The sequence below is a fragment of the Helianthus annuus genome, chromosome 10, assembly GCF_002127325.2.
Source record: "Helianthus annuus cultivar XRQ/B chromosome 10, HanXRQr2.0-SUNRISE, whole genome shotgun sequence".
NCBI classification, from domain to species: Eukaryota; Viridiplantae; Streptophyta; class Magnoliopsida; order Asterales; family Asteraceae; genus Helianthus; species Helianthus annuus.
The window spans coordinates 90,685,981-90,713,049 of NC_035442.2; the positions used below are offsets into that span (position 1 = coordinate 90,685,981).

General features: G+C 37.7%; 3 long non-coding RNA genes across 3 annotated transcripts; 2 read left to right on the forward strand and 1 right to left on the reverse strand.

Annotated features, from left to right (window-relative positions):
* The first annotated feature begins 9,822 nt into the window (after positions 1 to 9,822).
* On the forward strand, positions 9,823 to 11,112 carry LOC110885385. The gene is made up of 2 exons (XR_002562137.2): positions 9,823 to 10,461; positions 10,544 to 11,112. It is a non-coding gene; the product is annotated as an uncharacterized LOC110885385 (long non-coding RNA).
* Positions 11,113 to 17,027: 5,915 nt separating this feature from the next.
* LOC110885383 lies at positions 17,028 to 18,227 on the forward strand. Its single transcript, XR_002562136.2, has 2 exons — positions 17,028 to 17,577; positions 17,660 to 18,227. It is a non-coding gene; the product is annotated as an uncharacterized LOC110885383 (long non-coding RNA).
* A 797-nt stretch (positions 18,228 to 19,024) lies between these two features.
* Positions 19,025 to 21,031, reverse strand: LOC110882190. The gene is made up of 3 exons (XR_002560018.2): positions 20,894 to 21,031; positions 19,859 to 19,914; positions 19,025 to 19,318 (listed from the first exon to the last, which is right to left on the reverse strand). It is a non-coding gene; the product is annotated as an uncharacterized LOC110882190 (long non-coding RNA).
* Between the last annotated feature and the right edge of the window lie 6,038 nt (positions 21,032 to 27,069).

Below are 27,069 nucleotides of genomic sequence, written 5' to 3' on the forward strand. Positions count from 1 at the left end.
CATTATCTGATTCCGCTTCAAAGTCATTATTCCGCTTGAGAAGTTCAAGCGAAATCAGTGATTCTGCTCGAAATAGTTTTTATTCTGCTTGAAAAACGGTATTCCGCTTGAAAAGTTTCAAGCAAAATCAGTGATTTCGCTTCAAACGTTATTCCGCTTAAAATTCAAACGAAATCAAGTGATTCCATTTGAACTTGTTATTTCGCTTAAAATTTAATCTCGCTTGAAGTTGTTACATCATATGATTCCGCTTGAAGACCTTTGTGACAACCCGTAACTTTGAGATAAAAACTCGTTCGTTTCATTTTTTTATTAAATCCTACGTGTTGCTAATTGATGAAATAATTACATTTTATCCATATCACGTTGAACCGACCTGAAGCGTTTGAACTAAGTGCACGTCGATTCGACCCACTCGCATAACTGGAATCTTACGGAGTCGAACCATAAACTTGACAAATATGCATGTATTAGATTAGTTGGTGATTAATACATTCTTGTTTAAATATATATATATATATAAATTAATAAAAATAAAAGAAAAATGCAATAAAAAATATGTGAATGTTTGACAAATTGCCGCCTTTCTTGGTCCTTTCTGTTGCTTTCCTTCCTTTGGTCGACCCCCAGCCCAGCATACATCAAAACTCCAGCCCAAAATCCATTCGGCCCACCCTATTCTCCAACCGCCAAACCTTGACATTATATATTCGTGAGATGAGAGTTCATGCGCAACCCCACGGCAGCAGCAAGGTTTCACCCCCTCACATACCGGTACGATCTCCCTCTCCGGCGAACATCACCTTCTTCTCCGGCGAGTTCGACCTCTGACGAGCACCGGTAAGATCTCGATCTCTCTCTCGTCCATAGTTCTAGTTTAAAGACTCGTCATGGTTTCGGTTCAAGTCGCATAGTTACGTCTATGCGTAGCCTACTCATGCGATCTAGGTGTTTGATGATACGTAGTACCGCACTTGATTGTTTATGTTATGTGAGCGTTACTAACATGTATACACCTGTGAATGCTTACGTGCCATGATTAACGAGTATGTATATATGTATACACGGAAACTGATTATAGAAATAGATGTATAATGATGTAATGAACGTACATACATATGTGTAATTGAAAGAACTATAGTTTCACATGAAAGCCATCTGTAGACATGAATGTAAATCTGTGAAGAATATGTATGGTCCATGGATGTGAATATATATATATGTCATACATTATATCTGAATGAAAACGTAGGGAGTATGTTTCGATTCGATCTCAACTTAAAACCTTGCAAGAAAAGAGGTTATACATGAAACTGTATGAATATATATTTATATTCGATCAATGATGATGTTATGTGATAATTGTGTTTCATGACTTGCATGCTAGGTTGTAACTGTTGTATGTGAATTATTGGTATTAATTTGAGGATGATGTATGTAGCATGTTAGGTGATCTCGGTTATAACCAGTAGGAATACATATATATGGTAGCCGGTTAGTAGTTGTTGTTAATCATAATCATATTCGATGTTCTTGTTGTTAACTGTTGACTTGATGAAAGGGGTATTAATCTATAGTATCGGTTGGTTGTTGTTCTTGTTGTTGATATTGTTAAACAGTAATTAGGGAGCTTTTCATAAACTAAAATGTAATCGGTTATTACATGTGGACGTGCATGCTTTATGAATATGTGTTGCTATGTGTTGATATGATCCTAGGAATGATTGTAGGTTGTACAAATACTAGACATAATGATTGTAAATACTGCACATGGTTTCATAATGGGATTTAGTTGGGGTCATTATGCAACCTATAGCTTAGTGGCCAACATGTTAGTCAAACCCATTACTAAATTTCGGTCCAATCATAACATGGGGCAATAGTCAATGTTGGCCATCATTTGTAAATTTTATAATAATAAGTTATCACAAGAATCAAAGGTATTTGTTGTCTGTATGTGTGCGAATAGGTGATGGTGATGATAAACAATGGTCGAATGAATTGTCAAATCATTGGTTGGGTTGGTTATAAAGGGAGTGGGCTGTGCATGTGGGTAGCCGCACATCTGGTGTGGGCCGCCCCATTCTATTGGGCAACACAGTTAGTTAATGCTCACACATGTAATAGTAGATTTTAAATGGACATAAGTCACAAATTGTATGTGGGTCGAAGGGTTATAACAAATGAATTAATTGGAGCTGGGCCGGGATATATCTTAAGGACTATATTAAGTTATGTGATACTGTTCATGTAATTTTATGAAGTATGTGTGGTTATATGAAACGTGACTATGTGCTACTTGAATACATAATTAATAGTATGCGAATCTGATTAGATGTAATAATTATAATAGGACGCGATTGACCAAAAGTTATTTTAGCAAGTAGACTATCTGCCGAGCAAACCAAGGTGAGTTCACACAGCCAAGGCATGGGTTCCCAGGGTGGGAATGGGTTGGATTATTTATTTGTGTTTACCTAGCACATGGAACTTATTTATATGGTCCTCGGGTGAGGAAGGGTTATTGATAAGATACAACTAGACTAATGGTACTAAATTGAACTGATCTTCGCACACACGCCAGGGTTGGCCGCGATATTATGACTAATCTTCGCACACATGCCTAGGAAGGCCGCGAACTATACACTAAACTTCGCACACATGCCGGGTGGCCGCGATACAAATATACCTAGTCTAGAATACTTGGGAACTATCCCTAATCTTCGCATACATGCCTAGAGGGCCGCGATACGAACTAATACGACACATGACTTAATGAACGAACACCAGGCTTACTATACTATTACGATTGAACTATTAACTGTGTACTCGCTCAACTTTGTTGTTGACTCGTTGTTGCATGCCTTGCAGGTCGTTAGGTATTTCAGGAGCTTGCACGAGGAGGCGTGGACGTTGTGGGACATGGACTGTTGAGTTCCATGTTAAACTTATGAACTTTTAACTTATCTTTTAGGTTTTAAACTTTATGCTTCCGCTGATAACTTTAACTTGGTTGAATTGTTTTGACACCAATTATATCGTTTGGATTGGACTTTTATTTACTTAATTTATATTGTTCAATATGATTGGTGGCTGGATCCTGGTCATGTCACGCCTCCAAGCGGTGGAACTCCGCGTGTGGATTTTGGGGGTGTGACAGATTGGTATCAGAGCCATTGGTTATAGAGAACTTGGTTTTAATATGGGAAAACATTTTTATTAAAACCAGACTATAACCAGAACAGTGCTCTCAACGATCCACAACGACGCTTCGCTCCACGTGCAAGACTCGACATCCTAGGTAATATGGTTTGTGTTTATTACCTGCATGCTAGAACTATATAGAACTTTGCTCGTGTTACGCTTAGATACACATGACACTATAGCATGAGAATCCCTACGTGCTTACTCCTTTCTGTCATCGCCCTATTCGCGAACCATTCTCACTTACGCTACTTTTACTATGAAGATCATGTCTGGACGAATTAACATGACTCAAGCCCAGCTAGAGGCTCTCGTTCAAGCTCAAGTTGCTGCGGCACTTGCAGCTGCTCAAGCAGGTAGTATACCCTGCAGTATAGACTCACATTAGGATCCTTAGATCCCCATTAACTCTTGTATTTAACTTCGTCCTATGCGTACACAATAGGTCAACACGCGCAGCAGCCTGTCTGCACTTTCAAGAACTTCATGGACTGTCGTCTAAGCTCATTCAGTGGCACCGAGGGGGCAGTGGGACTCCTCCATTGGTTTGAGAAGCTAGAATCAGTGTTTGAAATGTGCGAATGCCCTGAGGCTCGCAGGGTCAAGTATGCCACTGGCACGTTGGAAGGGATTGCGCTCACATGGTGGAACGCGCAAGTACAGATCCTAGGGTTGGCAGCTGCTAACGCCACACCTTGGGAGGATTTCAAGGAATTGATTAAGCGTGAGTACTGCACACAAGACGACATTCACAAGCTGGAGAATGAGCTTTACAACTTGAAGATGACGGGGTCAGAGATTGAGGCTTACACGAAACGGTCGAACGAACTAGCCATCTTATGTCCAACAATGGTAGACCCCCCAGTTAAACGCATTGAGTTGTATCTCAAGGGGCTTGCGCCAGAGATTCAGAGCCACGTGACGTCGGCTAACCTCAACAACATCCAAGACATCCAACGTCTTGCTCATCGACTCACCGATCAAGCAGTGGAACAGAACAAGCTGCCAAAACGCATCAGTGCTACCACTACTGCTGCTACTACTCCTACCACACCCAGTGACAACAAGCGGAAATGGGATGGGGATTCCAGCAAGGGATCAGTTTCCGTTCAGTCTCAAGCACAGCAGCGCAAGACTAATGACTACCAGAGTCCGAGTCAGCAATCATCAGGCAGTCAGGGGCAGGGTGGATATCGGGGAATTCACCCACTGTGTAACGGGTGCAACAGACATCACAGTGGTCAGTGTCGCAAGGGCTGCTGTCAAAGATGTCTCAAGATGGGTCATGAGGCTAAAGATTGTAGAAGCTCACGGCCAGCAAATCAGAACCAGCAACCGCAACCGCAACCACCAGCTCCACAAAACCAGCAGCAGCAGCAGCAACAGCGAGGCAACAGGGGATGCTTTCAGTGTGGTGCTGAAGACCATTTCAAAAGAGACTGCCCCCAGCTGAATCAGAATCAGAACAACAACCAAGGAAATGGGAACAACAATGGGGGTAACAACGACGGCAATGGTGCTAGGGGACGTGCCTTCGTGATCGGTCAGGGTGAGTTCCTACTTGACGACTTTTGTGTTACTGTTTTATTTTATTCGGGTGCCGATACTAGTTTCGTGTCTTTAAAAGTTAGTCAAATTTTTAATCGTACCCCAACACTTCTGAACACCAAGCGCATAGTAGAACTAGCAAACGGTAAAAGTCTAGAGGCCACACACATAGTTTAGGGTTGCAATCTTGTTCTTGCCGATCAGACCTTTTCTATCGACCTCATTCCTATCGTTCTGCGAGATTTCGGGACGAAATTCCAAACCAACGGGGGGATGATGTGACACCCGAAGAAAAACCAAGAAACCACGCCACTTAACTAGCTTCCTCAGTAACCACGTACTAAATTTCGGGACGAAATTTCTTTCAACTTAGGGATGATGTGACAACCCGTAACTTTGAGATAAAAACTCGTTCGTTTCATTTTTTTATTAAATCCTACGTGTTGCTAATTGATGAAATAATTACATTTTATCCATATCACGTTGAACCGACCTGAAGCGTTTGAACTAAGTGCACGTCGATTCGACCCACTCGCATAACTGGAATCTTACGGAGTCGAACCATAAACTTGACAAATATGCATGTATTAGATTAGTTGGTGATTAATACATTCTTGTTTAAATATATATATATATATATATATATATATATATATATATATATAAATTAATAAAAATAAAAGAAAAATGCAATAAAAAAATATGTGAATGTTTGACAAATTGCCGCCTTTCTTGGTCCTTTCTGTTGATTTCCTTCCTTTGGTCGACCCCCAGCCCAGCATACATCAAAACTCCAGCCCAAAATCCATTCGGCCCACCCTATTCTCCAACCGCCAAACCTTGACATTATATATTCGTGAGATGAGAGTTCATGCGCAACCCTACGGCAGCAGCAAGGTTTCACCCCCTCACATACCGGTACGATCTCCCTCTCCGGCGAACATCACCTTCTTCTCCGGCGAGTTCGACCTCTGACGAGCACCGGTAAGATCTCGATCGCTCTCTCGTCCGTAGTTCTAGTTTAAAGACTCGTCACGGTTTCGGTTCAAGTCGCATAGTTACGTCTATGCGTAGCCTACTCATGCGATCTAGGTGTTTGATGATACGTAGTACCGCACTTGATTGTTTATGTTATGTGAGCGTTACTAACATGCATACACCTGTGAATGCTTACGTGCCATGATTAACGAGTATGTATATATGTATACACGGAAACTGATTATAGAAATAGATGTATAATGATGTAATGAACGTACATACATATGTGTAATTGAAAGAACTATAGTTTCACATGAAAGCCATCTGTAGACATGAATGTAAATCTGTGAAGAATATGTATGGTCCATGGATGTGAATATATATATATGTCATACATTATATCTGAATGAAAACGTAGGGAGTATGTTTCGATTCGATCTCAACTTAAAACCTTGCAAGAAAAGAGGTTATACATGAAACTGTATGAATATATATTTATATTCGATCAATGATGATGTTATGTGATAATTGTGTTTCATGACTTGCATGCAAGGTTGTAACTGTTGTATGTGCATTATTGGTATTAATTTGAGGATGATGTATGTAGCATGTTAGGTGATCTCGGTTATAACCAGTAGGAATACATATATATGGTAGCCGGTTAGTAGTTGTTGTTAATCATAATCATATTCGATGTTCTTGTTGTTAACTGTTGACTTGATGAAAGGGGTATTAATCTATAGTATCGGTTGGTTGTTGTTCTTGTTGTTGATATTGTTAAACAGTAATTAGGGAGCTTTTCATAAACTAAAATGTAATCGGTTATTACATGTGGACGTGCATGCTTTATGAATATGTGTTGCTATGTATTGATATGAACCTAGGAATGATTGTAGGTTGTACAAATACTAGACATAATGATTGTAAATACTGCACATGGTTTCATAATGGTATTTAGTTGGGGTCATTATGCAACCTATAGCTTAGTGGCCAACATGTTAGTCAAACCCATTACTAAATTTCGGTCCAATCATAACATGGGGCAATAGTCAATGTTGGCCATTATTTGTAAATTTTATAATAATAAGTTATCACAAGAATCAAAGGTATTTGTTGTCTGTATGTGTGCGAATAGGTGATGGTGATGATAAACAATGGTCGAATGAATTGTCAAATCATTGGTTGGGTTGGTTATAAAGGGAGTGGGCTGTGCATGTGGGTAGCCGCACATCTGGTGTGGGCCGCCCCATTCTATTGGGCAACACAGTTAGTTAATGCTCACACATGTAATAGTAGATTTTAAATGGACATAAGTCACAAATTGTATGTGGGTCGAAGGGTTATAACAAATGAATTAATTGGAGCTGGGCCGGGATATATCTTAAGGACTATATTAAGTTATGTGATACTGTTCATGTAATTTTATGAAGTATGTGTGGTTATATGAAACGTGACTATGTGCTACTTGAATACATGATTAATAGTATGCGAATCTGATTAGATGTAATAATTATAATAGGACGCGATTGACCAAAAGTTATTTTAGCAAGTAGACTATCTGCCGAGCAAACCAAGGTGAGTTCACACAGCCAAGGCATGGGTTCCCAGGGTGGGAATGGGTTGGATTATTTATTTGTGTTTACCTAGCACATGGAACTTATTTATATGGTCCTCGGGTGAGGAAGGGTTATTGATAAGATACAACTAGACTAATGGTACTAAATTGAACTGATCTTCGCACACACGCCAGGGTTGGCCGCGATATTATGACTAATCTTCGCACACATGCCTAGGAAGGCCGCGAACTATACACTAAACTTCGCACACATGCCGGGTGGCCGCGATACAAATATACCTAGTCTAGAATACTTGGGAACTATCCCTAATCTTCGCATACATGCCTAGAGGGCCGCGATACGAACTAATACGACACATGACTTAATGAACGAACACCAGGCTTACTATACTATTACGATTGAACTATTAACTGTGTACTCGCTCAACTTTGTTGTTGACTCGTTGTTGCATGCCTTGCAGGTTGTTAGGTATTTCAGGAGCTTGCACGAGGAGGCGTGGACGTTGTGGGACATGGACTGTTGAGTTCCATGTTAAACTTATGAACTTTTAACTTATCTTTTGGGTTTTAAACTTTATGCTTCCGCTGATAACTTTAACTTGGTTGAATTGTTTTGACACCAATTATATCGTTTGGATTGGACTTTTATTTACTTAATTTATATTGTTCAATATGATTGGTGGCTGGATCCTGGTCATGTCACGCCTCCAAGCGGTGGAACTCCGCGTGTGGATTTTGGGGGTGTGACAACCTTATTTCGCTTGAAGCTTGATATCGCTTGAAAAAGTATTCCGCTTGAAAAGTGTTGTTTTTGATAAACGTGTTACCGAATCATGAGTGAAGAATTTTACAACGCGTTTGCCACATCCACGACTACTCCAACTTCCATTGCTCAAAACATGAATTTGGAAAATGAAACTGGAACATTGCAAAAACCCCCAAAGCTAATGAGCATTGAGGAGTATTACAGTTGGAAAGATAGATTTGAAAACTGGGTTCAAGCTAACCATCTGAGATCTTGGGAGTGTATTCTGAAAAAGTATGTCCTACCACGTACTGATCTGCAAGTTGAAAAAATGATTTCTGAATTCAATGACCAAGAACGAGATATGTACAAAGCTGAAAAGAAGATGATTAGTCTACTTTCGCAAGCCATCAAAGAAGACATCTTTGTGTTGCTTCAACATGACAAAACTTCAAAATCAATTTGGGATGCTCTTAGAATCAAGTTTGAGGGAAGTGAGAAGATGATTAAAAGTAAAAAAGGCATTGCTTAAAAAAGAATTTGATCTCTTCACCAGTTTGCCCGGGGAATATTCAAAGAAACTAATTGAAAGATATTGCCACTTAGTGCGATCTATGTCTATGTTAAGCATAATCAAAGATCGTGAAGAATGGGTCGACAAGTTAGCTGACGCTTTACCTCAGAAAGAATGGGGTACATATTTGATGATCTTGAAAAACACCGGGGTATATGATGGTTTGACGATTTTTCAATTCATTGAGAAGATGAGTGTCAAGATCTTGAACAGTAAAAGATTGCGAGGATGAGTAATCTGAGTGGTCAACAAAACGTGAAAATGTATTACAAAGGCAGTGTTCAAGAGGTTGAAAGAAGCCCTAAGATTCAAACTACATTTAGTGCTGAAAATTCAACTGAAAATGTTGATCAAGGTTCAAACAATAGCAGTGGTTTCTCTTCATATCCAAGTGTGAATCCAAAGAGTTCAACATTAAGTTTTCACTCTCAAAGCTCAAAAACTGGAAATGGTTGTGTGATACAATGTGTGACAACCGGTAATTAACGCCTTCTAATTACGCGATTAACAAACGTTTAAGACGATAAGAAACAGTGTTTAAGGCACATATTAACTAAATTAGGATATTGAAATGCCTAGGAACGCTTATCTAACCCTACAGTACGCGCATGGTGGTTTTCGGGAAATCTGCTAAGCGTTAAACGATAACGAACTAACACCGTACAAAATACTGACAACGCCGTTGATTACGAAGTTTATATATATTACATATACTTATGGATTTTGTTTTGCGAAAATATTATGCTTTCAAACAACACAAAACGCGAACGAAAAACGCGAAAACAGTAACGCACCGTCAATCAACGACAAAACGGAAGCACCGGACTCGAAATTCGTCTCAATGTTAATAAATTATGATATATTTTACTTCGTTTTTAATTTTTATTATCCGTAGTTGAGAATGAACCGAAAAACGGGTTATAAACGACAACCGAAGTGTTATACGCGATTTAACGTGACTGAAAGACGTATGCGTTTATTAATGGCGTACAGCACAATTTCACGAACTTTTGACCCTAAAACTCTATTTTACAACAATACACGGTGAATTCGGGTTTTGACAATGGGTTCGTAGGAACGAGCGGGCCAGTTAGAACACGAGATTGGGCTTGTGGGCCTTGGGCCCAAGCCTAAAGCCCACTATCTAATCCGAAGTATAAAAGGGAATGAGAAACTCTAAATCACCATTTTGATCAGCCGTTTACACACTACTCTCCTCTCTCAACATTCCTTAACTACCTTATCCTTTACATCTATCTTTCTACCCTAACCCCAAACTCAAAAACACAGACATCAACAAAAAACAAATTGCAGACATAATCCACTCCCCCTCTCTCTCTCTCGATCCACACTTTAACCCCACATCTGGTCCCTACTTCTCCTTCTCTGGCGAAAACCAGCAAAACCACTAGAGCCACCGGCCGGTTGCCGGTCATTGGGTCTCCAGTGGTTCAACCCGTCGGCATACAACCCCCCTCGACTTCTCGGTAAACCACACCTCAAATCATCATCTTCCACCTGTTACACACATACTGAGATTAGAACGGACGAGCTTGAGTAGAGACAGAGAGAGAGAGAGAGAGAGAGAGAGAGAGAGAGAGAGAGAGAGATCGGGAGAAGAGGGGAACGGCAAGGTCGCGTGCGGCGGCGGTAGCGGACGTCGGCGACGGCGAGGTGGTGATGTTTTGTTCGAGTTGACGAGTATTCCGATTCAGGACGTGTATCAAGTTCGGGTCAGATTTGATAAGTGCTCGAGTCAGATTTGATAAGTGCTCGAGTCAGATTCAAGTCGTTTGGAGTCTCGGGTTTGGTCAACAGAAATTCCGAGTCAGTTCGGTAAGCACATCTCCACTCGACCCTATTCCAGATCATTGGATCTGCGAGTTTTCTTTAAATTTTCCTTTCTTTTGTTTTCCAGTAACGACAAACGATGGTGATAGAGATGATGACCGATAATGATGATGGTGTGAACATCAGTTGATGATGAAGTTCGAGTTTTCAAGTTTGTTTGGATGTTCGGGTTAAATACAAGTCAAACTCAGCCAACACCAGGTCGACTCAGTCAACGCCGGGTCAACTCAAGTCAAACAGGTCAGCCGAGTCCACCCGGTCAACTCGGTCAAACCCGAGTTAACTCGGGTCAACAACTGGTCAAACTTTAGTTTCGGCCAGTTTCGGGTGTCACGGATTCTGGTCAGCGGTTCGGGTCAACTATAGTCAACTGGTCAGCCGCGGTTCGGGTGCGGTTCGACGAGCCAGATTTTGGTTCAGTTCGACTTGGTCAGTCAACGGTCAAACTCGGTCAACTGAGGTCAATCTCAGTCAACACGAGACGCGGGAAAGATTTAATTGACGCGAAATTCTGAAATTATTGTTATAGATTGTAGATTTTTAGATTACGCGACCGAGCTTGACCCGTTTCAATTTAGTATTAGTTTATATTTATTATACTTGACGTGAAATTTATATATATTGGTTGTTGAAAAATTGTTGAGATTTGATAAATGCGACAACTTTTATTGTCGGGTTATTCCAAAAACAGAGGAAACTCTGCCTGATTTTCGTTAAAAACTCGACATACGAAACGTATTTTGATATAAAAACGGCGCTTGTCGGAATCCAATGTATTTTATAAAAATAAATATAAGCGTAAGTTTATTTTTGGCGTCGTTTCATAATCTATAAACTGAATTTATAACATTTCGACAAACCACAAGTTACTAGTCAACGGAACTCGAAAACTTATATAAAATGAATATAAATATTTATATTTATTTTCAAAACGCATTGAAACTCGGATACTTTCACGACAAAAGCATAATTAGTTATGTTTAATTCAAACGACGTTACTTCGTATACTTTTATAAAAATAAATATAACGTTTTATATTTTTTTCAAACGACGAAATTCGTAAATTATATTTCAAACATTTAATGTTCGGAAACCATATAAAATAAATATAATTATTTATATTTCTTTCAATCGTCTAAAATCCGAATTCTTCTAAAATAAATATATTTGTTATATACGTTTCAACGTCAAGTTTTCGTATATATATATATTTGTTTACATCTTACGAAAACTACAACGGTATAGTACCGCACCACATACGACATTTCGGATACGTACCACTATTCACCTACGCATTCTAACCGCGACGACTAACACAACTTTGTACATATTTTGTTATATATAAATACATACATATATATATATATATATATATATATATTCTAAATCACTCAGAAAAACTAAATCGATTTCGAAACTTAGTTTCTATCCCGATTAAATGGGATCATATAACCATAGATTGGTTATTCTAAATCAAAATAATAACACCTTTATAGAATCGTTTAGTTAACGATCCGGTAGAGCTCGGACACGTAGTTTAACTACGTTGCTTTGTTAGAATCTTATAAGTATTCCTTCGTAGGAATGTCGTAGTTGCACGCTAGCTACTTCACGTTCTTGGAACGACACTACGGAATCACACTAAGCTAGCTTTGCACGGGAATGTCAAGGTGAGTTCATAACCCCCACTTTTTACGGTTTTACATTTTTATAAATGTTTTCGGTGGTGGAAAGACATGCAAGTTTTTGCAAAAGAAAACACTATTTCGATGAATGAAAACACGTATTTATAAACCATGTTGCAAATGAATTTCAACGAACTCGAAAGGTTTACGAAAGGTTTATACTAAACATACCGGTTTTACAAAACAAACGCGTATTTTCGCAAACATGCATGATTTTCATGACTAGTGACGAGAATGTCCTAGTTACAACAACGGGAATGGGTTGGCCTGCGTACGAAAAACGAGACAACTCAGTGAGATCATGTCCCCCTTTTCTTTCAATGTTTCGGTTTACAACTTTCGGGGGGAAATACATGTCAAACTTAGGTATGATTAAGTTATGGAATGAACTCTTAGATCATGTGAGCATAGGCTGTAACTGAGGTGCCATTAATCCTTTTGAGGACCAAGGAACAAAGGTTAGATCTAATGGGTACGGGTGAGCCCCACTCACGGTCCATGGGTGACCACTAGAGTGCTGTTGTGTCCATCATCGAGAGTTCGACACTTAAATTGCCTACGCGGGTTGAGTACCTCCTATGTCGTCGCATATATTAATGTCCTCGCGAAACATTAATGATCAACATGTTCATAGACGCTTTACATACCAACTTACAACACTATAACTTTCAAATGTTTTTAATATTCATTTGACGCAAACTCATAATACATGTATTTACAAACTTTGATGATGTTTTCAACTTATGTACAAGTAAGAGGACGTGTTGGTCCTGCTTACAAATACTCTTTTCGGCTCGGCCCATTCTCTCTCGTGCAATGCACGAAGACTCTTGTGGGCTAGACCCACAATTTTCATATAACATGCCAAGAAACTGATTTTACTAAATTTTCTCCACAGCTTTTAAACCGGTATACAAAAAGATTTATTTTAAATCTTTTCAAAACAAACTATGAACTCGCTCAACTTTATGTTGACTTTTTCGCATGTTCTTTCTCAGGTTACATTTTTTTTAAAACTATGGAACGGTTGGAATAGGAGAACCCACGGGATTTCGAGTACTCAACGGCGTTCATTTTCTAGAAGTCTTGCATTATTTGCTTCCGTTGTGCAATGAAGATACCGGTCCAGTCACGCCAAGCTCTGATATTTCGGGGTGTGACAGATTGGTATCAAAGCTATAGGTTTCAGCGAATTAGGTTTCTGTAGAGATACCTTGGCTCTAACCTTACTTTCCTCTGGGAACTTAGATTGTTAAGTCTTTGAATACATACAGAACGCCTAGAACTCAAATATGGGTTTCCAACCGTTGCCGAAAAAATGAATCAACAGTTTTGGTTTAAAAAAAAATACACTAGTGTTGAGTTGATACACGATACACGAAACGATTACACACAGTAAGCAAAACCTGGAGGGTTTTGATAACACGCACATAGGACCTTTGGAAAACTCTTGATGAGAAACTTATGTCGAAACTCATTAAAGGTCCTCACTTAGAAACCGTGACTAACAACTCGGGCAAACACCATTATATTATATTGTCTATGCTATTTTAATTACCCGAGCAGATAACCAACGTGGAACGAAACGCTATTGCGCAACTATACGTGAAACTTAAACTGGACGTCAGCGGACGTCGAAGTATATATCACACACGACTTTCAAGGCAAGGCCTTTGGAAAACACGATTGGGCATGGCAACAACGATGCTAATCCCGTCAGCGGGGGAACTAGTGATCGAAACGCGGCAAATTGCCAAGTGATCCTACAAGCAACATGAATCATGCTGAGGTACGTTGAAACAAGATTTCTTAACGATCGATACTTAGTCTAAAGAGACTCGCAACTATTAGCGCTGCAAAAGAAGTCACATGTCTTCGCACTCCCCCTACCTCATTAATGGCGATTACGCAATGTTCGACATTCCATGGTAATGTCACCTAACAACCAGTCCTCACACGAAATTCCAGGTAAAGTCCTTAAGTTTCTTTTGTTGAAATTTCGACTTCTTACATATAGTGAGTAGATTTTTGCATTTCTACTCCCCCCTAATGATCGTTGCACCACAAAGATTTTCTTTCATGATAACGAACACTTAATTGCTTCATTCTTGAAAAATTCATATGTTACACATGTGTTGTTCGTTACGCATGAGGCTTCGCTCGAAATTGTTGCTTTATCAACGTTTAATATTGTTTCGCTATGTCGAATTTTACATTGTGATTTGGATAATCGTATTATTGCAAAACGTTGACTCTTTGATATCGGGTCAACGAACTAGTTGAAACTCATTTCCTTTCAAGCTACATACATGGTTTTTCGTTGTAACCATGTCGAAATTTTCTTGTTGATACATGCATCCATTGTTGGATTGTGCTTAAACCAAGTTCAGTTGTTTTAACTTGCTCGTAATATATATTCGATTAAGGATTCCATATGATGGATTGAGGCCATCATATTCGAAATAATCCCAACAAGCACTTCATTTGCTTTGAACCACAACATGCTTGTTTGGTCTTCGACTTCATTGAATCGTTTCTTTGATCACGATCACCTTGTGGTGGCATTTTTCACAAGTTTGAAGCTTGCGCTAATCTCGTTGCTCACCTCATGTACGGATTTAATTATTTATTTATTTGTTTATTGACATTAAATCCGCTTTGTTGATTTATCATGTTAAAGCAATCTTAACACAATCGTGTGTTAAGATAATGGTATACAAATTTATGTCATATTTCGGTGTACCTCTTAACGATTCTTTCAGCATCGATCGAACATTTTGTGATATCTATTACTTTTTCATTTTCGATCGAAAAACATTATTTATTTGTTTCGTTTTCAATTGAAATTCCTATGAGAATTGTTTGAAACAGTCATTCAGATTTACTTCGTTGAATATCTCACTTGATTTCAAAACAAGGTGATGCTTGTTTAGTCACCACTATTATTGTATTATTTCGATCACTACGACACCTTGTGGTGTCGGTATAAACTTGTAGCTTGGGCCAATCATGATCGAGCGTTTCATGCAAAAGACGGTGATGCTTCTTCGGTCACCGCTATTATTGAATTGCTTCATTCACTACGACACCTTGTGGCATCACTATACACTTATAGCATGTGCTAATCACGATCAGCCGTCTCATGCAAAACTATATATGCTTTTCGTTTGACACATCATTTAAGTAGTCTTAATGCAACTATGTATTAAGACAATGATACACCAGGTTCGGTTGTATTTCATTTCGGTGTATCCTTGCAACTCAATAATGAAAACACGTTGATTTCATTCATTTATTGGTTCAATAGTTGACAAATCATTTTTATGATTTTATTTATTTGAGCTTGAAATTCGAGTTTCAATCATACAACAACCAACGCAAGTTTCCGTTGGTAGTGAATTTTACTGTTTCAAAAGTTGATTTGCATATTGTGAACGTTCATTTGGAATTCTATTGGTCGAAATTCCTCTTTTATTGAACCCCGTAAACTTGATCGCAATTGGTGATAATATCACTATGCTTCGTTCACTTGACATCGATTTCTAGAACAAAATCAGTTAAACCATTGGGTTCCTATTGATGCAAAATTTTCTTGCAATCACGTAATCTGAATAAGTCTTTATTCGATTACGCGGTCATTCATTTTGATATTATTCGGACTTACCTAGGAACGATACAACCATGAGGAGATAACATAAACTAAATTTCGAGGACGAAATTTCTGTAACAGGGGGAGAATGTGACAACCGGTAATTAACGCCTTCTAATTACGCGATTAACAAACGTTTAAGACGATAAGAAACAGTGTTTAAGGCACATATTAACTAAATTAGGCTATTGAAATGCCTAGGAACGCTTATCTAACCCTACAGTATGCGCATGGTGGTTTTCGGGAAATCTGCTAAGCGTTAAACGATAACGAACTAACACCGTACAAAATACTGACAACGCCGTCGATTACGAAGTTTATATATATTACATATACTTATGGATTTTGTTTTGCGAAAATATTATGCTTTCAAACAACACAAAACGCGAACGAAAAACGCGAAAACAGTAACGCACCGTCAATCAACGACAAAACGGAAGCACCGGACTCGAAATTCGTCTCAATGTTAATAAATTATGATATATTCTACTTCGTTTTTAATTTTTATTATCCGTAGTTGAGAATGAACCGAAAAACGGGTTATAAACGACAATCGAAGTGTTATACGCGATTTAACGTGACTGAAAGACGTATGCGTTTATTAATGGCGTACAGCACAATTTCATGAACTTTTGACCCTAAAACTCTATTTTACAACAATACACGGTGAATTGGGTTTTGACAATGGGTTCGTAGGAACGAGCGGGCCAGTTAGAACACGAGATTGGGCTTATGGGCCTTGGGCCCAAGCCTAAAGCCCACTATCTAATCCTAAGTATAAAAGGGAATGAGAAACCCTAAATCACCATTTTGATCAGCCGTTTACACACTACTCTCCTCTCTCAACATTCCTCAACTACCTTATCCTTTAGAGCATTCACATCCAAGGCATCATATTTTCAGTGTGGTGTTTTTAAAATATAAAAAGTATAAAAAGTGGTTGTGAGTGGAGGAGAGAGAAAATGTTACTGTTCATCTGTATATTTGGGGGGGCACTGTTCACCCACTATAATTTTTTAATATATATTGAAAGTGGTTGTGAGTGAAGACGAGAGAAAAATGTAATGATAAAGGTATAAAAATATTATTTAATTGAAAAGGAGAGAGAAAAAGTATTTATTTTTAGTGGAAATATATTGATATAGGAGTTGTTTTTTAGTGGAATGTATGTATAATTTTAGGGGGTTGGATGTGAATGCTCTTACATCTATCTTTCTACCCTAACCCTAACCCCAAACTCAAAAACACAGACATTAACAAAAAAAAATTGCAGACATAATCCACTCCCTCTCTCTCTCTCTCGATCCACACTTTAACCCCACATCTGGTCCCTACTTCTCCTTCTCTGGCGAAAACCAGCAAAACCACTAGAGCCACCGGCCGGTTGCCGGTCATCGGGTCTCCAGTGGTTCAACCCGTCAGCATACAACCCCCCTCGACTTCTCGGTAAACCACACCTCAAATCATCATCTTCCACCTGTTACACACATACTGAGATTAGAACGGACGAGCTTGAGCAGAGACAGAGAGAGAGAGAGAGATCGGGAGAAGAGGGGAGCGGCAAGGCCGCGTGCGGCGGCGGTAGCGGACGTCGGCGACGGCGAGGTGGTGATGTTTTGTTCGAGTTGACGAGTATTCCGATTCAGGACGTGTATCAAGTTCGGGTCAGATTTGATAAGTGCTCGAGTCAGATTTGATAAGTGCTCGAGTCAGATTCAAGTCGTTTGGAGTCTCGGGTTTGGTCAACAGAAATTCCGAGTCAGTTCGGTAAGCACATCTCCACTCGACCCTATTCCAGATCATTGGATCTGCGAGTTTTCTTTAAATTTTCCTTTCTTTTGCTTTCCAGTAACGACAAACGATGGTGATAGAGATGATGACCGATAATGATGATGGTGTGAACATTAGTTGATGATGAAGTTCGAATTTTCAAGTTTGTTTGGATGTTCGTGTTAAATACAAGTCAAACTCAGCCAACACCAGGTCGACTCAGTCAACGCCGGGTCAACTCAGTCAAACAGGTCAGCCGAGTCCACCCGGTCAACTCGGTCAAACCCGAGTTAACTCGGGTCAACAACTGGTCAAACTTTAGTTTCGGCCAGTTTCGGGTGTTACGGATTCTGGTCAGCGGTTCGGGTCAACTATAGTCAACTGGTCAGCCGCGGTTCGGGTGCGGTTCGACGAGCCAGATTTTGGTTCAGTTCGACTTGGTCAGTCAACGGTCAAACTCGGTCAACTGAGGTCAATCTCAGTCAACACGAGACGCGGTAAAGATTTAATTGACGCGAAATTCTGAAATTATTGTTATAGATTGTAGATTTTTAGATTACGCGACCGAGCTTGACCCGTTTCAATTTAGTATTAGTTTATATTTATTATACTTGACGTGAAATTTATATATATTGGTTGTTGAAAAATTGTTGAGATTTGATAAATGCGACAACTTTTATTGTCGGGTTATTCCAAAAACAGAGGAAACTCTGCCCGATTTTCGTTAAAAACTCGACATACAAAACGTATTTTGATATAAAAACGGCGCCTATCGGAATCCAATGTATTTTATAAAAATAAATATAAGCGTAAGTTTATTTTTGGCGTCGTTTCATAATCTATAAACTGAATTTATAACATTTCGACAAACCACAAGTTACTAGTCAACGAAACTCGAAAACTTATATAAAATGAATATAAATATTTATATTTATTTTCAAAACGCATTGAAACTCGGATACTTTCACGACAAAAGCATAATTAGTTATGTTTAATTCAAACGACGTTACTTCGTATACTTTTATAAAAATAAATATAACGTTTTATATTTTTTTCAAACGGCGAAATTCGTAATTTATATTTCAAACATTTAATGTTCGGAAACCATATAAAATAAATATAATTATTTATATTTCTTTCAATTGTCTAAAATCCGAATTCTTCTAAAATAAATATATTTGTTATATACGTTTCAACGACAAGTTTTCGAATATATATATATATATATATATATATATATATATATATATATATATATATTTGTTTACATCTTACGAAAACTACAACGGTATAGTACCGCACCACATACGTGAAACGTCCGTTTTTGCGTCTAGGAGAAATGACAACCAAAGACGCTAGAAAACATAAACTTTTAAAATATACGAATCTTTCACAACTCAAAAAGTAAATTACTTACTAGAGTAATTTAAAGACATCAAAAATACCAACTTTGATACATAGTAAAATTTTTACAAAAATTCGGCTTGACCTGTTCGTAAAACGAACGTGCCCCCTGTTTTTAACATAATAAACTAAACAACATACTACGATCCGTTTGACATTAAACTACTCAAAGCAAGTCGACAAGCTTTACAAATGTACGACTACTAACAAAGTTAAAAAAAATAACAAGTCATGGACCATAAAGATGAACATAAGCTAGCGGAAGCATTTGGTATAACATGACATGGACACGTGCTCGCTCCATTCCGCCGAGTCGCCTAAGTTGAGGATTTACCTACATTCAACAACAATACTTAAAAGTTAGTCATCACACTTGTTAATTATAATTCCTTCGTTTTAGTTCCATCCGCATATGAGCTTTCATCCTTTTTACACATTCGACTACCCAAATACTTGGGTATGGCATAAACACTCTCAACGAGAGTTAAGCATACACATTCGACCCGTTTAGTTGGGTTATTTGCTTTCAACATAAATTCTTCTTTCTATCCGTATAACGGATTAAACTTCTAGCATTCGTTATAGCATTCAAAACCACCCATTCGAAACGGATGGTAGCATTATTCTTATTCGACTTGTTCAACTAGAACCGGTCGACTCGCATAGCTTATCATAACCTTCGTTAGCATAACCAAATCCGCAATGGATTTGCTATTTCGCATTCGTTACAACATAACTTCTAAACCCTCTTCGATATATTTCCTTACATCTAAATCAATTTTTAATCCACAACGGAAAATAGTACGAATTCATATTATCATTAATATTATTCATAAATCCACTAGTAGAGTAAACGAAGTTCATAAGAACTTACCGGAGTTGTGCGCTCCTATTTCCTTTGCTTGGCTTGATTCTCCTCTTTTCTTCGACCTATAAGGTGCATCACATTCACGTTTAGCTTTCACATTATACATTGCTTTCACACATTTACATCATTACTATAACGTTCATTATTCGTATTCATATTTCATGCCATCATTAGATCATTAAAACTACAATTTCTCATGTTCATACATAACCAATTCGGCTCAAGCATTTCATCGAACACCTTATGTGCGTACAATCTTAACTAGCACAATATACAAGCATAGCAAACGCATCTCTACCAAGTCATTCTAAAATCATGGCAATACATCTCAAACACATAAATTCCTCAAATATTCAGATTATTATAACATCATTATGCATATATTAACCTTACCCATCATACTACATCAAGAATAAACACATGCATCATTATCTCTAATCATATCATCACAACTTCAAATGGGCCTATTTCATATGGCAAGAACGTAATAATCGCCTCTTCGCCCGTCCTCAGAGTTCGGCTAATCAGGTGTACGAGAAGATTAAAAGCTCAGTCAGACTTCGGTTGATGGGGTTCAAGTTTAAAGGTCAACCTGATCACAAGAAAGTTATGGAAACGTGGCAGATCCCGTCAAGGGCGCTGGATGAAGACCCGGGATAGCTTAGATCCTATGTAGTTGGTTTTCTGTTTTTTAGTTGGTGAGGGCTGTTTCTTTTTGGTTGTGTTTCTGTAACGAGTCGTTTTTGTTGGTTGGTTGTGTTTGTCGGGTTTTCTAGTCCTGGTTTGTCAGGCTAGCTGAGTGTGCTATTTCAGGCACACCTGTGTACTTATTGATTATTTATAAAATTTTACCGGGGTAACCCTTTACCCAAAAAAACTTCAAATGGGTTTTCACTAAAATCTTCATACCAAACTGAAGTCAACATGGTTTCTTGTTCTAGAGAGCAATTCAAACTCAGATTTATCACATTTGACACAAGAAATCGAGATTGGGTTTAACCCCTCATTCTACAAATCATAAATTCAGAAAATTAAACTCACCACTTCACTAGTTAGGGTTAGTTTTTCGCAAAAGAGGCCTCATGCATCGAATTTTCTTGTGATTTAGGCTTCAATTTCTTGATACATTGAGTTTAGGGTTTCCCTTCTCTTTGCCTGTTCTTGGTCGATCGATCCCCAGGGATCTTTTACTATCTTTTTGTGTTTTAATTTGGTTTTAGTAATTAAGTTTTATCATTTTGCACTTAACCCCTTACACTTAATTACTAATTACAATTCTTAATGTTTAACCACATTTAGCTACCATCTTGCCATACCTCCTTAACTATGTTAAGTTTACTATTTACCTTTATTATATATATATATATATATATATATATATATATATATATATATATTTTTTATCATTTTGGGGTGTTACAATACGACATTTCGGATACGTACCACTATTCACCTACGCATTCTAACCGCGACGACTAACACAACTTTGTACATATTTTGTTATATATAAATACATACATATATATATATATATATATATACATATATATATATATATACATATATATATATATATATATACATATATATATATATATATATATATATATATATAGGGGGCTGCTAGAATGAGAACCACCCCAAGTTGTAAGAACCGCAAGAACTACACCCCACGGAGCGCCGTTCGCCATGATTTTTTTTTACAAGTAGATGTGTGTATTATAAACACAGCCGTAAAATATCATGGCGAACGGCGCTCCGTGGGGTGTAGTTTTTTACACCACAAGTTTGGTGTTTTTTAATTTTTTTTCTTTTTTCTTTTTTTTTCACCAAACTTGTGGTGTAAAAAACTACACCCCACGGAGCGCCGTTCGCCATGATTTTTTACGGCTGTGTTTATAATATACACATCTACTTGTAAAAAAAAAATAATGGCGAACGGCGCTCCGTGGAGTGTAGTTCTCGCGGTTCTTACAACTCGAGGTGGTTCTCATTCTAGCGGCTCCCTATATATGTATATATATATATATATATATATATATATATATATATATATTCTAAATCACTCAGAAAAACTAAATCGATTTCGAGACTTAGTTTCTATCCCGATTAAATGGGATCATATAACCATAGATTGGTTATTCTAAATCAAAATAATAACACCTTTATAGAATCGTTTAGTTAACGATCCGGTAGAGCTCGGACACGTAGTTTAACTACGTTGCTTTGTTAGAATCTTATAAGTATTCCTTCGTAGGAATGTCGTAGTTGCACGCTAGCTACTTCACGTTCTTGGAACGACACTACGGAATCACACTAAGCTAGCTTTGCACGAGAATGTCAAGGTGAGTTCATAACCCCTACTTTTTACGGTTTTACATTTTTATAAATGTTTTCAGGGGTGGAAAGACATGCAAGATTTTGCAAAAGAAAACACTATTTCGATGAATGAAAACACGTATTTATAAACCATGTTGCAAATGAATTTCAACGAACTCGAAAGGTTTACGAAAGGTTTATACTAAACATACCGGTTTTACAAAACAAACGCGTATTTTCGCAAACATGCATGATTTTCATGACTAGTGACGAGAATGTCCTAATTACAACAACGGGACTGGGTTGGCCTGCGTACGAAAAACGAGACAACTCAGTGAGATCATGTCCCCCTTTTCTTTCAATGTTTCGGTTTACAACTTTCAGGGGGAAATACATGTCAAACTTAGGTATGATTAAGTTATGGAATGAACTCTTAGATCATGTGAGCATAGGCTGTAACTGAGGTGCCATTAATCATTTTGAGGACCAAGGAACAAAGGTTAGATCTAATGGGTACGGGTGCCATTAATATATGTCGTCGCATATATTAATGTTCTCGCGAAACATTAATGATCAACATGTTCATAGACGCTTTACATACCAACTTACAACACTATAACTTTCAAATGTTTTTAATATTCATTTGACGCAAACTCATAATACATGTATTTACAAACTTTGATGATGTTTTCAACTTATGTACAAGTAAGAGGACGTGTTGGTCCTGCTTACAAATACTCTTTTGGGCTCGGCCCATTCTCTCTCGTGCAATGCACGAAGACTCTTGTGGGCTAGACCCACAGTTTTCATATAACATGCCAAGAAACTGATTTTACTAAATTTTCTCCACAGCTTTTAAACCGGTATACAAAAAGATTTATTTTATATCTTTTCAAAACAAACTATGAACTCGCTCAACTTTATGTTGACTTTTTCGCATGTTCTTTCTCAGGTTGCATTTTTTTAAAACTATGGAACGGTTGGAATAGGAGAACCCACGGGATTTCGAGTACTCAACGGCGTTCATTTTCTAGAAGTCTTGCATTATTTGCTTCCGTTGTGCAATGAAGATACCGGTCCAGTCACGCCAAGCTCTGATATTTCGGGGTGTGACACAATGCAACATTGCATTGAATCTTCGAGAAGGTCAAAGCTTTTCTGAAGAAATTGCAAAAGATCACATGGCATTACTTGCAACTGTGCTACAATCATATGAAGGTTTGGTGGCAGGGAGGATCGAAAATCCTATGCTGACAAAGGAAGATTATGATCAGATGGACGCTGAAGAGATGGAGCTCATGGACATTAAATGGTGTTTAGCTAGTGTCCTGAGAAGAGTAGAAAAGTTCAAATTGATTACTGGAAGAAATGATTTTCTTGATGCATATGTTTCTACTTTAGGTTTTGATAAATCTAAAGTTACTTGTTTTCGATGCAGGGAGAAAGGTCATTTCAAGAGGGAAAGCAAGAATAGGAAAGCAAGTGAAGCAAAGAATCCATTCGGAAAAGATGATTACTATCGGAAAGCCATATATCAACAAGTTGGTCAACAACAACAACAAGAACCACAAGTGGCTCATGGTAGAAAGGTGATAGAAGATTCTTCAAAGAGAGCATGTTTAGTGAATCAAGAAAATTTCAGCTGGAATAAATACATTTCATCCGAAAGCAAAGCATGTCTAATCAATCAAGATGATGAAAGGTTACCTGAAGGTTTTAGCTGAGATATGTCTGTGGATGAAAAAGGAGAGTTTAAAGCTTTCATCGCTAAAATTGCAAAAGATCACATGGCATTACTTGCAACTGTGCTACAATCATATGAAGGTTTGGTGGCAGGGAGGATCGAAAATCCTTTGCTGACAAAGGAAGATTATGATCAGATAGACGCTGAAGAGATGGAGCTCATGGACATTAAATGGTGTTTAGCTAGTGTCCTGAGAAGAGTAGAAAAGTTCAAATTGATTACTGGAAGAAATGATTTTCTTGATGCATATGTTTCTACTTTAGGTTTTGATAAATCTAAAGTTACTTGTTTTCGATGTAGGGAGAAAGGTCATTTCAAGAGGGAATGCAAGAATAGGAAAGCAAGAATAGGAAAGCAAGTGAAGCAAAGAATCCATTCGGAAAAGATGATTACTATCGGAAAGCCATATATCAACAAGTTGGTCAACAACAACAACAAGAACCACAAGTGGCTCATGGTAGAAAAGTGATAGAAGATTCTTCAAAGAGAGCATGTTTAGTGAATCAAGAAAATTTCAGCTGGAATAAATACATTTCATCCGACAGCAAAGCATGTCTAATCAATCAAGATGATGAAAGGTTACCTGAAGGTTTTAGCTGAGATATGTTTGTGGATGAAAAAGGAGAGTTTAAAGCTTTCATTGCTAAAATTGTGAAAGAACCAGATATGTTTACCGAGTGGATGAAAGCTATTGGTGTTAGTATGAAGGATCAAGAAGAAAAGTCTGTTTCATCTGATGAAAGCTCACAAAGTTCAGATGAAAGTTCAGAAAGAGAAATTGTTTTTGATCAAACACCATCTGATTCTGGTTCTTCGAATGCTAGTTCTGACAAATCAATAGAATTTGATCAATCACAAACTGATGACAGTAGTGATGATGAGGAAGAAAGGCATATTGATGTTGCAAAATCTCATCTATCTCTTGAAAGCTTTCATTTTTATTTTGCAGATCGCTTGGAGAAGCTGAAGGAGAAACGAGCAGCAAAAGAACAAAAGCAAATGAAGTCTAAAAGTGTTGTTCAAAAGGTAGAAACTGTTCAAAATGAAGAAGTTAAAATTGTGGCTGAGGCGATTGTTGAAACTGAAAAGGTGATTGAAGCAGAGAAAATCGTTGAGGTTGAAAAGATTGTGGAAGTCATCAAGCCGTGCTTAAAATGTTCAGAACCTTGTAAGCAGTGTGCAGAAAAAGATGAGAAACTGAAAGAGTTAGAGAAGATGAAAGAACAATTGTTGTTCAATCTCAATTACGTGAAGGAGTCTTATGATGTATTGAATAGAACAGTAACTGGTCTTCAAAAGACAAACTCCAAAAGAGAAAATGCATTGACCATGACGAATGCTGTGATGATGACAAAACAAAAAGCTATAAATCATTACATTGAGGAATGTGCTAAGCTGAAACAAGAGTTGGAGACTGAGAAAATTGAGAATGAGAGAATCAGATGATTATTACAGAGTTATTCTGGTTCCAATTATCTTATTGATAGAATATATCCAACTGTTGCAGGTTTCGAAGCATTTCAGGATGAGAAGCCAAAGCAGAAGGATACTGGTAAGAAACCAAGTGTTAGGTATAACAAGTGTCCGCCTCCGATCTGGGAAGGTTATTCTCCCCGAAAACCAAATGAGGAGCAAGTCCAAAAAGCAGTCAATATAACGCTAAAATCCGAAACAAATGATGAATTACCAGAAAACATTGACGTCATTTTCACATCGTCTGACACTGATCATGAGTCTGAGTTAATTAAAAAGGTGGTCGATCAGGTGTTGGATACAGATGAGGAGTCTGAGTCAAAGTCTGAGTCTGGAGGTTCAAGTTCGACAGTCAACAGTCCAAAGACATCGGTTAAACAAGCTTACAGTAAAGAGTTTTTGTTATCAAAATCGAATTTGAATGATGAAACATTTGAAGTAGCATATACTTTGAATGATTCTGACAAATTATATTCTGACAAAGAGTTTCCAATAAGAAGTGTTCGTTTTGAAATGATTTAAAGGGTTTTCAAAATGACAGAAATTAATATTTCTGAAATAAAAGATTTAAATCTTATTGAAAAACCTAAAAAATACACTTTAAGAGTTCAACAACGATTAAACAAGAAAAAGGGTTACAATTCTGGTTCTGTTTTTCAAAAGAAACCAGACCATAATGGTAATTTCAAAAAGAAAGGTCTTGGTTTTATTCCACCTGAAAATTATAAAAATGAGAAAAATTCTAAAACAAAAACAAAATTTGTTTCAGGAGGAAGTGCTGAGGAAGAACAGAAGAAACCTTTCTAGAGACAATCAAACCAGGAGTTTCTTGCTGAGAAGAAAAGAAAAGGAACTGGAGTTTTTCACAGAAAGGATACTCGAACTTGTTTTAAATGCAATGAAGCTGGTCACATTGCATGGAATTGTCCGACGAATACTAAGACAAAACAGGGAATTTCTGAAAAACTTAAAGAAAAAGTTGTTGAGAAAGATGAACAACCAACTGAAAAGTTCAAACTTTTTGAAAATTCAACTTATGAAGTTGGTGAATGTTCTAAGAAAATTTTTTACAAAAAGAGAGCAAAAGACAACCAAATGTGGGTTGTTAAAAAGTTTTCTGAGAAAGTCGGCGATGACTCTGATTCCATAAAATCAGTGGAGCCACAAGATGAGATTAAAAAAGAGAATTCAGTGCCTTCAGTAGATGATGTTGATTTTCCATCTTCGAAGTAGGAGAATGTTAAACAAAAGGTTGGTAAGGTTGAGATCTCAAATCAATTCTATTCTGAAAAGAAGGAATTTGATGTTGAGAAACTTTTTAATGGTAATGTGAAAAAGATTTTTGGAAAAATGATTGAAGGTAAAGTTCAAGGGGTTAAAAATTTTTATGCAACAAAGAAAACAACTTATAACCCAACTGAACAAGAGTTAAAGTCACCCAAGGTTGGTAAGACTTGGGTGGAAATTCTTTTTCCTTAAAAATCTGACTTGCCGAAGATCCCAAGTTTGTAATCGTGGATCAAGAATCGGCATCCTTCTTGATAATTGATTTTGTGAAAGAATTTTATAATGATAAAATTTTTACAGGTTAAGTGTGACTTGCCGGAGCTTCCTGGTTGGTAAGTGTGAAGCAGGAATCGGCATCTTTGTTGGTAAAAGGAACTTGTGTATATGTTTTATT